At 41.1% G+C, this 14,969-nt stretch overlaps 1 long non-coding RNA gene across 1 annotated transcript; it reads right to left on the bottom strand.

Moving 5' to 3' along the window:
- Positions 1 to 13,186: 13,186 nt before the first annotated feature.
- LOC119269519 lies at positions 13,187 to 14,348 on the bottom strand. The gene is made up of 2 exons (XR_005133631.1): positions 13,687 to 14,348; positions 13,187 to 13,593 (listed from the first exon to the last, which is right to left on the bottom strand). It is a non-coding gene; the product is annotated as an uncharacterized LOC119269519 (long non-coding RNA).
- Positions 14,349 to 14,969: the final 621 nt, after the last annotated feature.

A 14,969-nucleotide genomic window follows, 5' to 3' on the forward strand; every position in this document is an offset into this window, starting at 1 on the left:
TCTGGGAGGCGGCGGAGAGGTTTTTTGATATACGTATCCCAAGGCTACACCCGATGACATGGTCCAGAGAACTGATTGATCATAAGATGTTTGAGCAAGAGGAGGCTGCTATTATGATTACGGTAATGTGGGCGGTGTGGCACTCAAGAAATAGATATACTCATGGAGAACAAGTGTATCAGCCGTCGCAATCCATGATCATCATAGAAGAGATAGTGCGAGCGCTTGAGTTCCCTGTTAGTATGAAGAACCAGCCTGTTTGTCCCCCACGGTGGCAGCCACCGGACGAGGGTTGGGTCAAGATCAATACGGATGGAGCTACACTCTCGGCACGGGTGCGAGGAGGAACGGGCTTTGTTGCCCGTGATCATCATGGTTTCTTTCTTAGAGCAGGAGGCTCAAGGTATGAGGGGATAATTGATCCGTTGACACTTGAACTCCTTGCATATAGAGATGCGCTTTCCTTGGCATATGATATGGGGTTACATAGAGTTGAAGTCGAAACAGATTGCCAGGAGATCATACGGATGTGGGAGTCACCGCAGAAATCGTCATGTTACCATCTCTTAAAAGAGATTGAAGTGTTGAGTACCTTTTTCCGGGGATTTAAGCTACGGTTTGCCAACCGGCATTGTAATACGGTGGCTCATCGGGTAGCTAGACATTCTTTAGAACTTTCTTTTTCTCAACTTATGTATGAGACAATCCCTGGGTGACTGGCTGATTCTTTACAGTCAGACATGCTAACGCCAAATGAATAAAAAGCCAACTTGTGTTTTAGCTTCAAAAAAAAAGGCAGGTTGCCGATCGAGGTTTACCTGCCGCTGTTGTGGAATTCTTGGAGCTCTTTGCCTTTGCCCGAGATTGGTCACACACATATGCACGTGCCGGTTTTGCTAGCTTAAGTTATAAGCTACTGAGTCAAATCATCTGAGGGAAATGCGTCTGTCACATGTCACACAGCAGGTAGCTGCGGTTGGTCATGAAATGAGGATCTATGTGCTGGGAATTACTCTCTCCGTCCTCTTATAATATAAGAGCGTTTTTGACACTAGTGTACATTAGATGTACTCCCTCCGTCTAAACGCTCTTATATTCCTTTACGGATGAAGTATGTGGCATCGCAATCTCAGGTCAGATCATAGTAAAACTTGTAAGTTAATAGCGAAGTGCACGGCATGTATGCAATTCTAAGGCATATATGGTGGTATCTAGTGAGCAAATGATGCAGCAGAGAATAATTAATCTGCGCCCAAATATTACCGCGCCTGTTGATCAGGTCCCGGCCGGCATCGTGGATGGCATGAAACCCGTTGTCGCTAGCTGCAGTTCGCGGGCGATGAGCCTCCCATGATCCTACTATCGATGGCTGCAATTGCAATCAATTTCTTGCTGGTATTTTATTTGAATATGGTGAAGTGAACAGATATATGCATGCGTAAGGACCATGGTGGCCTGGGTATTATTGCCTCGCGCCGCATGAATGTCGCCTCATGTTGCGCTGGGTATGGCGGATCCTGCGACATGAGGACGGCTTATGGCTACAACTCATTAGGGCAAAATACCTTGGGGGTGAGCCTCTCATAGCCTGCGCTAGGTCGGGAGGATTGCAAATTTGACGCTCTATTTAAAGGATTAAGGAGGACATCCATCTAGGAATTTTCTTGGCCATAGGAGATGGGAGTGGGGTCCAATTTTGGTTGGACCCCTAGTTGGGGACCGAGCCGCTGCGTGAGTGTTTTCCGGGCCTGTTTCGATATGCGCAGACCCAACGATTCTTTTTTTCCACCGCATTTCAAGGCGGACAACGAAATATTTGGTTTCGTCGCACCTTTGGACAAGCGGAGACTGACGCTTGGACTAGACTACGGGACACACTGCCTCAGGTACTACCGGACTATCCAAACACTGTATCCAGGCGGTTGGCGCCGACAGCGGAATTGTCGGTGAGCACGACATATCATGCCATATGGCAGCCACCTTTCACTCCCTGTCTGTCCCCGTAGTGGAAAGCCCCACTACCCCTTAAAATTAAAGGGCCAATTCTAGTTCTGCCCCTAACTCGAACCCACTACTCAGTTTTGCCCCTAGTTTTCGGTATGCTCAGTTTTGCCCCTCTGTCGTCAGTGCCACTTATAGAAATGCCCCTCCGCTCCGCTTTCGTCCAGTCAAGGCTGTTTGACCGCTAACTTGCCGTCAGTTTGACATATTTGCCCCTCTTTCTTACATGTGGGCCCTCTCTTACCTCTTCGCTTCACTCTCTCTCTCTCTGCTCTTCTTCAACCTCTCGACGACTCGATTTGGAGAGGGGATAGATCGACCGCAACAGGATTCAGAGGCCGGCGGTGGGTCGATTTGGAGGGCGGCGGCATGTCCACGTCGAGCTCGTCGGTGGCTTGCGAGGTAAGTGTGGCTCGTCGGTGGATCGATCTGGGGGGATTTCTGTCCCAATTAGGGTTCATCAGATTGGGGATTTCCTGCGTTTAGGTCGAAGGTGTTGGGATTGTTCAGTTTCAATCCGAGTTCTACCTCCCCCATCCATCATTCTCTGGGCTGGAGATGAGCACGACGCGGCGGTGCGCAGGGCACGGTCTCATCCCCGCTCGTCGCGTCGCCTGAGGAGGTGCAAGCACGGGAAGAAGATTCTTAGGCTGCCCCTAGATGTAAGGGATTAACTCTCATTCCCACTCTGTCTGTCCTCTCATTTTGCTTTCATTATTTGCCAATTTTTTGTTGTATAATGTAAGATATAATTCTGCAGCTCCCTGATGAATGTGACTGGGTAGTTTGGATTGATCCCCCCCCCCACAGATTGTGTTGCTCGTGCATTCGAGGAACTTCATGCTGGATTGGAGAAAAGCTGGCTAAAGTCCCATCATTTGGAGAGGAGGTTGATGTACTTAACAGAGAAGAACAAGAAACTCAAGCTGAAGATCAAGAAGAGAAATGAACTTATACAAACATGGGGATTTCTCATAGTAATTTGCATTAGCATTTTGGCATCAGTTTTTTCTGAGTGGTTTAAGAATCCATACTAGCTGGATTATGGTCTGTAATGAAATGTAATGTATTGTTGTGTGAGCTATCTTAATTAGAGCACATTGGAAATGAGTTTCATCTGGTGTAATGTGACAAGTTTTAACTGGAAATGAGTTTGCTATTTTGAGTATATTGTGTTCCATTTTGTAGCAATGTAGTAATGTGACAAAACTTGACAGTGCAGTAGTAATGTGACAAAACTTGACAGTGCAGTAGTAATGTGACAAAACTTGACAGTGTAGTAGTAATGTGACAAAAATGACAGTTAGATGGGCACACTAGCAGCTGGACCAAACATAGGACATGATCACATTGAGACATAAGAGAGTTCACAACATTGTGCCACAACAAACTTCAAATCTAGTACATGACCTTACAGTTTTCACACCCACAACAAATTTTCACAGCATTACAAGTACTATCACATCTACTTGTTCTTCTTGCTCCTGGTATTGCAAGCTGGGTTTGAAGAGAGCCTAGAACTCCTCCTGGTGCTCACAGTTTTGCTCACAGCCTTGTTTGGAGTAGAAGAACTGGTAGGATTATTGCTTCCAGTGACAGAACCTATAATCTCCTCTTCTGCAATTTTGAACTTCTTCTTAAGTGGTGACTGCCCCCTCTCAGCTGGTCTTTTATAGTTCTTTCTTGGGCTGCAAAGTCACAAATAAATGGGAGAGGTCAGTTAGCAAACATTGAAGAAGTTAGGAAATAACTTCAAAAATAAACCAAAAAAGTACCTAACTGCACTACTGACTGTTGTTGCATATGCAGAAGTTGCATTTGCATTAGCAGCATCTCCAGCACTTGCATTTGCATCTGCATTTGCATCATCTCCAACACTTGCATTTGCATTTACATCATCAGTAGCAGCATATGCCATAGTTTCATTAGTAGCAGTTGTTGCATCAGTAGCGACATCAGTTGCTTCATCATTTTTAGCCAGAGGTTCATCATCAGCATTATCAGCACCCCAATGTTCTTCCTCTCCAAATGCAGGGTCAATGGACTCTTTGCAGTGGCTGCCTTTGTGCCCATGTTTCCCACATCTTGAACACTTATTCTTTCTTCCTCCAAGTCCTTCTCCCTCTGATTTAGCCCTAATTCTTGTCTTCCTAGGTCTACCAGGTGGTCTATTTTGCAATGGAGCACTCAATTTAAATCCTGGGTCTACAACATCCCATTGTTGCTTGCCCTCCAGAAGTGGCAAATTATCAGCATAAGTAGCCTTGAATTTTGCCACAGAGAAATACTCATGAACATACTGATCAATCTCACTAACTGGACCTCTCATTGAAGTGATAAAGTACAATGCATGTATGCATGGTTGTCCTGTTAGTTGCCACTTTCTACAACTATAAGTATGTGTTTGCAAATTAACAGGATATCTCCACTCTCTTTTTTCCTTGTCAATTGCAGTAATCTCTGCCTCAAATGTGCTTCTTTTCACTATGGACATATCAAGGTCTTTTGATTTTGCATGAAGCATAATCATGATTTTTGGGATTATGATGTGCCCATTGTATGTCCCAGCTGCAATCTGCTGTCTCAAGTCAAACTTTTCCATTATGAACTGCCTAATTTTGTCAAGCAAGTCCACAATGTGTATCCCCTTCCACTTCTTAATTTTGGAATTGAATGACTCAGCTAAATTATTATTGACATAATCAACTTTGCATATTTCATTGAACAAGGCCCTGGCCCATAGTTTGCTATGATGCTCTTCTAGGTACTCTTTCACACCAGGTTTGCTGTATAGCTGTCTAAGATGATAATTGTGTTTTTTCATGCTATATGTCAATGAATAGGGCCACAAATTATCATCAAAAAAATTTCCTCTAATTTTTTTGGAGAAATTAGCTGCCAAATGCCTCATGCATTCCCTGTGCTCAACTCCTATGAATACATCTTCAACAGCAGTTTCTAGTCCTTTGCATGCATCTGTGTGGATGACAAGACCTGGTGGATGTCCTATTAGTTATTTTAAATTCTGGAAAAACCATGTCCAACTATCTGTATTTTCAGACTCAACAACTCCTACTGCTACTGGGAAGATCTAATTGCAAGCATCCACTGCACATGCACTCACAAGTTGGCCTTTATATCTGCCATTCAGTGTTGTGCCATCTACTGCAAGATAGGGCCTACATCCATCTAAAAAACTCTGCCAGCATGCTTTGAAAGAAACAAACACTCTTCCAAAGCACTCTTTTTGTCTAGTTCTTCCAGCTATTTTGTACTCTACAGTGTGCTTGTCAATGTTAACTACACTTCCAGGAGATGCTTTCTCAACTTCTGCCTTGTAAGTGTACAACAATTGAAATGAGTCAGTCCACTTACCATAAATGTTGTCCAGTGCCATCTGCTTTCCATAGAACACTCTCATGTATGGGACTTGCAGGCCATATTTTTTCTTCAGGTTCTTTTTCAACTCTGTAATTCCAACCTCTGAATCCTCTAAAACCCAATGCTTCACTGCATCAGCAACCCATCTGCACTTAGCTGACTTCAATCTTTTCCTTCTGCTTACACTTGGACAAGTATGTGCAGACTGGTTCACTTTGACCTACAATATTGAAAGTTCAATTACATGTCAGACATACTTGCTGCAACAAATAACTGTAAAATATTTGCAATGTAACTACATATACACCTACTGTTTGTACCTGAAACAATGAGCTATTTCTCATTAAGGAGGCATGCATCCTCCATTTACACCTCTTATAAGCACAATGAACAGTCAACCTGGTAGGATCACTCTTGTCTACTACATACTCACTCTGAGTTTTAATTGAAAATGTAGCTAGTGCATTCCTACGGTCTAAAGCACTGGAAAATATAGTTCCTTCTTTTAAAGAAGGATCATCTCTGTTGTACTGCACATCTGGCATTCCATCATCAGAATCCTCACTATATCCCATGTCCTGGTCCTCCTCCAACTCATCTTCACCTGGCTCATCAAACATTCCTTCTGGTGGTGGCATATAATCTTCATCCCCATCATCATCTGTCTTCTTGACCTTCTGTTTTGTAACAAACTGAGGGAAAAGCCTTTCATCCTCATCATCTGTAGGCCAGTCATCAGGAAGTCCCTCCTCAATATTTGGATCAACAGAATCTCTGCTCTGAGTAGGACCTGCATAAATAGGCACTTGCTCTGATGGTGTTCCTGGTACCTGCATAGAGCTCTCTCCTGCATCTGAAGCTCTCTTCTGACTGCTAACACTTGTTTTTCTCCCCCTGGATATTCTTCTCCTACCTCTAGAACTAGTAGATTTTGATTTTCTGCCACTGCTCTCTGTCAGTCCTCTTTTTCTTTGTATGACATTGATTTCCAATTTGACTGGGAAATTAGCATGAATTCTAAACATTTTTTCTAACTCAGCATCACATTGGACTGGGACCCAAACTGAACTATCAATATCCTAGTACCTGAATTCAACTGCATCATGTATTCCCCACGGGTATTTAGCACAGATATGAAATCTAAACTGCACAAACTTCAGTGTGCTCTCCACTACCAAAGGAAATGAAAATCCTGTGTTCCCTGCTTTTGTACCAGCAGGAACTAGAATAGTTGTTTCCATTCTACAATCCAAACATATATAGTCCACCCTACGAATGACAATGAAAAACAGAAAAAAAAATCGAACCAAATGAGCACTACGAACGCAGATGAACACTAGGAATCAAATCGAACTACAATACGTATATCAGGCTTCAGATCTGAAAGTACTGCACTTACCCCTTTGGATTTGTGCTCCCTTCATGGCCGCCGCCGACGCCGCAACCACCGTCGACCTCCATCCACAGCGGTTGGCTCCGAATCACAGCACAGCTCACATAAAGAGTCAGGTCCACCGAATCTCCATCGTGCCCGCCATTGATCTGGAGTTTTCTATGGTGGGGATCGAAGCCACTAGGGTTCCAGTGAGGGGGCGATTTGGGGGAGAGAGCTAGGGTTAGGGTCGAGCGAGAGAAAGAGCAGAGAGAGAGTGAAGCGAAGAGGTAAGAGAGGGCCCACATGTAAGAAAGAGGGGCAAATATGTCAAACTGACGGCAAGTTAGCGGTCAAACAGCCTTGACTGGACGGAAACGGAGCGGAGGGGCATTTCTATAAGTGGCACTGACGGCAGAGGGGCAAAACTGAGCATACCCGAAAACTAGGGGCAAAACTGAGTAGTGGGTTCGAGTTAGGGGCACAGATGTAAATGTCCAAAAATTAAAATATTTGTGTTGCAGTTACTACGAGATCGTGTCTCCTCGGGGACAGAGGTACTTAAGCAGCATGGCCCCGGCGACGGGCTATGTTCCCTCTATGCAGTACCGGAGACTGGGACGCGCATCCTATTCTCCTATACGGCGGAGCGGGTATTATGGGCATTCGTCCATGAGGTGTTAGGCCGGGTCCAACTAGGAGGCCCTCGATCTCGCGGAGTTCCTCCAATATAGGGCTTTGCTACGGTCGAGGCATCGCCACCTTTTTTGGCTTATATTCGTGGCGATGACTTGGACACTTTGGACGACTCGTTATAAGATGGTCATAGAAAAGGTCTTTCCGAGGAAGGCATCTGATTTCTTCTTCAAAATCCTTGTTTTTATGTAGCACCGGCACCCGCTCTCAAGGCAGCGTGATCACGACAGGCTCGGCCTCATGATGGATGCGCTCTTGCCTTTTGCGCGTCGGCTATCCTCCTTGTAGTGCCGCTTAGCGGCTGCCACTAGGTGGCTTTTTTCTATTTCTTTCATGTTTTCTTGGGCTTAAATGTGTTGTGGCTCCAATCGTCGTTCTTGAGATGTTGGTTGGATGTTGGTTATTTGATTCGTTGCTTTATTTATAAAGCAGGACGAAAGCCTATTTCGAGAGGACTTACCATTGGATGCGATTAATCAAAACTCTACAAACTACTCCTTCCGTCCCATAATATAAGACGTTTTTGTAAGTTAACATAGCTTGCAAAAACGTCTTATATTATGAGACGGAGGGAATATAATATAGAGTTTTTTAAATCAAAATTTACAAACTAGCTAGAGACCTTGTGTCTGTACTGTTAGCTCAAATGGTGCAATAGAGAATAGTATATAAACTCTATTCTGATCACGGGATCAAAATAATATTCTGATCACAACCTGACTTGCCCCGCTAATAGTACGTTGAACTTCCCTATGAACTAGGTTGAACTTCCGCCAACATTGCCCAAATGGGGCTTGCGATATACCGTTGGAAAGCTATGGACACCAATATCATGACCCAACTTAAATTTTTGGCAAAATATAAGCGGTTTAAGAGCAGTTTTGAAAACCGTTTTTTCTTCGCACAAAAACGTGAATCGTATTTTCGATCGCATTTCTAAACCGTTTATCGGAATGAGGCATATAATATGGCGTTGGAAAGTTGCTGCAAAACCGCTCCTTCCACATGTTGAAAGTTTTCTCTAATTCCCTATGGTTAAAGAGTAATTTGAAAAAACGTAAAATTTCGTAAACCGAACAGCTGAGTTCGTTTTTTCGATGTCATTTTGAAACGGCTAATCCAATGGAGGCATATGATACGGCATTGGAAAGCTTATGAAAATACACTACTTTTTCATCTTGAAAGTTTTTTTTCTAATTTTGAATGGTTTAAGAGTAATTTAGAAAATGGTCCAAGTCCTACCGAGTTCGTATTTTCGAGCTAATTTTTTAACCGTGCGTCCGAATGTAGCAAATGATACGGCGTTGGAAAGCTTGAACAAATGCGAAACTTTTTGGTATGTATTGTTTCTCCCAATTCTTTACGGTTTTAAGTCAGTTTCGAAAATGGCAAAAAACGTATTTTTGCTGTAATTTCTACAAACTTTATCGGAATGGGGCAAATAATATACCGCTGAAAAGCTACGGAAAATGCGAAACTTTTTCATGTTGATGGTTTTCTCTGATTCCTACCCGTTTTCAAGTAATTTTGAAAACGGCGGGATCATGCGTTCTACCTTTATCGCGAAACAGATTTTTCGAAAATGCACCGCGTGAAGAACATGAACTTCTTAGCGCGTGTACCTGAACTTCACTCTATTTTTCACGTGATTTTTTTTGCTCGTAGGTCTCCATCCACTGCTCGTAACTCTCCATCCACTCATCGGAATTGAGCAAGTGATATAGCGGTGGAAAACTGTTGTAAGCACACAACTTTCTCGTGTTGATCGTTTTTTTATACTCGCGATGATTTTAAAAGTTTTTCATCTCAAATTCATTCACTATAGTAGTCAAACTTCGTGTTGTTTTCATGTTGAACTTTTGTGACGTATTTTCATTTTAAAGTTTCTCATCCATTTTGTCAATGTTACACAAATGATATTCTTTTTGTACAAACCTCTATCACAATATATTTTTTAACTTTCTCCGACCGAGGACTTGAACTTACACAAATGATAATTCTGTTGTTTTGAAGTAAATTAAAGAAATGACGAGATCATGATTTCTGCCTTCATTGCGTGAAGTAGTTGAACTTCTCGGGAATATATGTTTGAACTTCACTCTGTTTCACTTTATTTGTATTTTGTTCTTATATGAAATACACACCATATAGTACGTGAACTTCCGGTTGTTTTCACTTTGAACTTCTCTGTGGTTTGAGAGAATTATTTTAAAACACAGAAAAAAAACTTTTTTTATGTATTTTGGACATCTAAATACACGATGAACCTCTCTCACAAGAATTTTTTGAACTTTTCCTCGCCGAGCATTTGAACTTCTAGCAACCATTTTTCGTTTATGAGTTGTTTTTAAAAGTGCAAAAAATGGCGTTGTGTTTTTTATTTTTTGAACAGGTAAATCCAAGGTTTTAATAAACTCTGAACTTCTTTGTTATTTCAATTTGAACTTCACCTTTTTTTATATTTTGAGTAAAGAATTGTATTGGATTTTTATACGAAAAAAATCAAACATGGAAATACAAGGTGAACCTCTCTCGCAAGAATTTTTCCCCGGGCCGAGCACTTTTATTCTCACCTGAAATGCATTCCTTGCATTACTTGAACTTCTCATTGTTTTTACCTTGAACTTCTGTCACGTATTTTTGTTCAACCTCTCTCACAACAATTTTTAAACTTTCTCGGGCCGAGCACTTGAACTTCTAGCAACAAAACTTTATACTTTGCATTTTCATTCTTTTTAATACAAATGCACACCGTATAGTACGTAAACTTCTGGGAGCTATTAGTCTGAACTTCTGAGATCATGTCTTCTGACTTCATCGTAAAAACAGAGTCTCCGAAAATGCACTTCGTGAAGAGTTTGAACTTCTGGAGCAGTTGTTTTTGAACTTCACTCTGTTTTCACGTGTTATTTTTTACCAGTAACTCTCAAACCACTTACCGAAATTGAGCAAATAATATACCAATGGAAAGCTATTGAAAACATGAAACTTTCCCGTGTTGATCAATTTTTCATACTCGTGATGGTTCAAAAGAATTTTTTTGAATACACAAAAACGTGTTTTAAACGGTATACATGAAATTTTAAACCTTTCATCGAAATGTAGCACATAATAAACCGTTGGAAGGCTTATGAATAGCAACAAGTTTTTCATGTAGACAGGTGTTACAAATTCGTTGTCGTCTGAGAGCAGTTTTTAAAATGGCAAAACAACGTTGTCTTTTTTTTGCCTTTTTTTCAACATGTAAACGAACGACAGACGTCTCGCACATGAATTTTGAACTATGCTACGAGGAGCACGTGAACTTCTTGCAACAAACCTTTTAAGGTTTTAGTTTTCTATTCTTATATTCTTTATCTTGTAATGCATTCTGTGTAGTAGTTAAATTTCCCGTTGTTTTCACCTTGAACTTTTGTCACATATTTTTGTTCAACCTCTCTCATAAGAATTTTTGAACTTTTCTCGGGCCGAGCACTTCTAGCAACATCATACTGCTCATTGTTTTCATTTTGAACTTCTGTCACGTATTTTTGTTTGTAATTTCTCACTCGTTCATCGGTGTTACACAAATGATATACCTTTTTAGAAACTTGTTGAAAGACGCGGCTTTTGCTAATACGGTTAAACTTTTGTTTTGAGCAAACGTACACTGATTTTTAACCGTTTATTTTGAAATAGAGCATACAATATATCCTTGGAAAGTTGTTGAATAGGAGAAACTTTTTTTTCACAGAGAGCATTTTATTTTCAAATTTTTAATGGATTGGGAGAATTATTTTAAAACACTAAAACAATATATTTTGTGTTTTAGCATGTAAATACACTGTGAACCTCTCCCACAAGAATTTTTGAACTTTCTTCGACCGAGGACTTGAACTTCTAGCAAGAAAAAAAAATCTGACTTTGCCTTTTTATTCCTTTTTCTCATATGAAACACACATCATGTAGTACGTGAACTTCTCGCTGCTATCACTTTGAAATGCTCTCACCTCTTTTTTTGCCCCGACTCCTAAGGCACTCATCAAAATTGAGCATTTAAATCCTAGGATTTTCATAATCTGTGAACTTTGCCATTTTTTTAATTTGAACTTCTTAGTTTTATTCTTAGAAAAAATGACTTTTACGTAAACATCGTGCAAGCTTTTCTTATATTGAACTTCATACTTTAATTTTGCATATAAACAAGAAGGATTGTTTCTGATATTGTAAATAAACATCAAATTTTACAGTTTTTCATTTTTAAACTTCATGGTTGATTCTTTAATAACAAGGGATATCTAAGTTTTTTAATAACGCTAACATCCTAGTTTTTAATAAACATCAAACCACTTCGTTATTTTGGTATGAACTTCTCTGTTATTTCAATTTAAACCCCTAGGTTTTTAAGAAACGAGGAAAATTCAATTCTTTGTAGATTTTCATCTACTCTATTTTTTAAATTTAACTATGTTAGTTATTTCTAGTAAGGGGGAATCTAAGTGTTGTAGTAAACAATGAATCGCTCAGTATTTAAATTTGACTTCTAGAGTTAAAACTTGAACTTCTAAGTTTTTGAATACCTTTTGAACTTCTTTTGTTGTTTTTTATTTTTGAGTTTTCATAGATATCGAGCTTATTCATTTTTTATTTGAACTTCTTAGCTTTATTGGCTAGTAATGTGAAAACCTTTTTATAAACGTCGAACCGCTCCGTTTTATAAACTAGAACTTCTACTTGTGTCTTGATTTTTAAATGTACCAAGTTTTTAGTTGACCTTCTCAGATTTATTTTTAAAACGAAGGAAAACTATTTTTCTACAAACATTTTAACTACTTTTTTATTTGAACTTCTTGCTCAATTTTCTTTTAACTTCTCCATTTGTATTTTAGATATCATGGACAAAATTTGATCATGTATGTACTAGTTAGCATTCCATTTTTTCGAACTTATCGTTTGTTGTTCTTGAACTTCCTCTTTTTGCGCTTGTGTTATCTTAATTTGAAGCTCCCCTTTTTCTTTTTAACATGGAAATCTAAGCCCTTTTATAAACATTGAACGGCTCTCCTATTTTCGTTCAAACTTCTTGGTTTTTATTCTTTAGTGACGGGGAAAATACGGGTATTTTTGTAAACATCGGACAACTCCGTTGCTTTAAATTGGAGTTCTTGATTTTTATTCTCTAGTAATGGTGAAAATCCGAGTTTTATAACAAACACTTGAACTACTCCATTAATTTAATTTGAACTTCTTTGTTTTTTAGAAATGGGAATGTGCTTTTTGTATAAACTTTTGATCTGCTCTATAGTTTTAATTTGAACTTCTTTGTTATTTTTTAGAAACAAGGCAATACAAGGTTTTTATAATCATTGAACTCTTTTTTATGTTTTTCCAAATTGAATATCATGATTTTGTAGTTTTCAAACAGGAAAAATCCAAATAATTTATTCTTGTTATTTAGACACAAGGAAAATCTGATTCTTTTATTAACATCGAATTGCTCGCCTTTTTACATTTGAACGTCCTTGTTTTTTTAGAAAAAAAATCGTTCTTCTATAAACACAAATTGTTGTCTATAATTTTTGAAGTCCAAGAAGCGGCGTCGCGCGATGCCGGGCATGGGGAAGATGAACAAAGCTGTCAATTGGTTAAGCGGTGTCCGACAGGGTCGCCCCGGAGGACGGCGGCGGAGAACGACTCCGTCGGCCGTGAGCAGGAGGAAATCCCCACATGCAACTTCTCGTGCCTCGCACAAACTACTAACCAAACTCATACAAACTCAATACAAAAATCGCACAAAGTCCTGCACCGATGTTTCTGTGTATCAAATTAGAACATAATTAAAAGGGGGTATATTTCTACAGAAATCCAATCAGAATCATATCTATTTTTCTTGTGCACATAATGAGAGAGAGAGAGAGGAACGTAAAAAATAAAGTGTCAGCTTGTACTAGCAACACCAGTAGCAAAATATTGAGAGGAAGGTGGAAGCAACAGTAACACCAGGGAACAATAGCACGGGGCAGCACCACAAGCAAGAGAGAGTGCGTGCATCAACAGCAACAGAACTGCGTCCGCATGCGAGAACCCAGGAGCAGCTGTCGTTGCCTCTCTCTCCCATTCTCCCGGTCGAACAGACTGTTGAAGAGAACCAGCAGCCATAGCGCCTTTGCAAAGAGAGCAAGTAATAGACGGTCGATCAAAGGTCAGCGGTACTGGTGCCATGTGCTCGCTTGAACAGGGGAGGAAATTATGCTCACCCAATGATCTTGAACTTGAACAGAGTAGAGGAGGAGAGGAAAAATTCCAACCCCAACGTATTTGAACGGGTAAGGGACGGCCAACGCCGTGGGCACATGAAGTTCAGCTCCTTCATATGGGGAAGAAGTAGGGTGGGGAACTGCACCGTATTAGGGACGGGAGGCACTCGGCCCCGCGGTGGCAGGCGGACGGGGCTTGGGCGGCGGGGGAGGAGCTCCATGGCGGCGGTTGGAGGATCTCAGCCACGCGGCGGGGCGGGGATCTCACGGTGCGTGGGTGGGCGCGGAGGCGGGGATCCAATGCGCCTGTGGCACGTTGGTGGTGCCGGAGGACAGCGGGGTGGCGGCGCGGTCATCGCAGCGGGCGGATCCAGGGACGGCGGCGGATGTATCCCAGGGGTGGGGCGGCGCAGTGGTTGAAGCAGGGGGAGATGGCCACCGCGGTCGAACCAGGGGAGGGGGGGAGATGGCTGTGGTGCGGGATCCTGGTCTACCGCGGCGCGCTTCACCGGAGCCAGGGTCGTGGCCGGGGCCGGTGCCGGAAGGGGTGGGTTGGGGCGCCTCCGCGCAGGTAGTTGCGGGACGGCGGGTGGAGGGTGGGAGGTCGGGGTGTTGGGCGGATCGGCAGCCCCGCGGCGGTGCGCCGGGTGGGTAGGGATCGAGGGGTGGGGAGAGTGATAGGTGCGGGAGGTGGGGGACGGTTTTTTTTTTTTCTTCTGCGAGATCTCAGGAACATGGAATCGCAGCTATATAGGGCGCGTTGTGATCCAAATAGTTATTCTAATCCCATGATTAGAATAATGTCTATATATATATATAATATATATGGGTCGTGCTATTCGGCACCCTGTGTGAGGAATAGTTATTTTTCACCCCCTCTATTTTATCATCAATGCACCGTAATTTTACGTTCCATAAATTTTGTCTTATTTCCGACACAAAAAGAGACAGTAAGAAAATATATAATCATCGTAAAAAATATTTTATGTTATGTAAAATTGTAAACGTAAAAACATAGTCTAAAATACACATAAACTACAAATTTTCTTGTCTTATAACCTATATTTTTATTTTCTTATATCAAATTTTACGTAGTGAATCAATAGAAATGTAACTATTTGAATTCCAAACGTAATTTAATTATGAAATGATCATAAGATTACCTCGGGTGAAGATTAACTTATTCTGCACCCTGGGTGATGAATAGTAACACTATATATATATATATATATATATATATATATATATATATATATATATATATATATTAGATACATTATTTT

The sequence above is a fragment of the Triticum dicoccoides genome, chromosome 3A (assembly GCF_002162155.2).
Source record: "Triticum dicoccoides isolate Atlit2015 ecotype Zavitan chromosome 3A, WEW_v2.0, whole genome shotgun sequence".
Lineage (NCBI taxonomy): Eukaryota > Viridiplantae > Streptophyta > Magnoliopsida > Poales > Poaceae > Triticum > Triticum dicoccoides.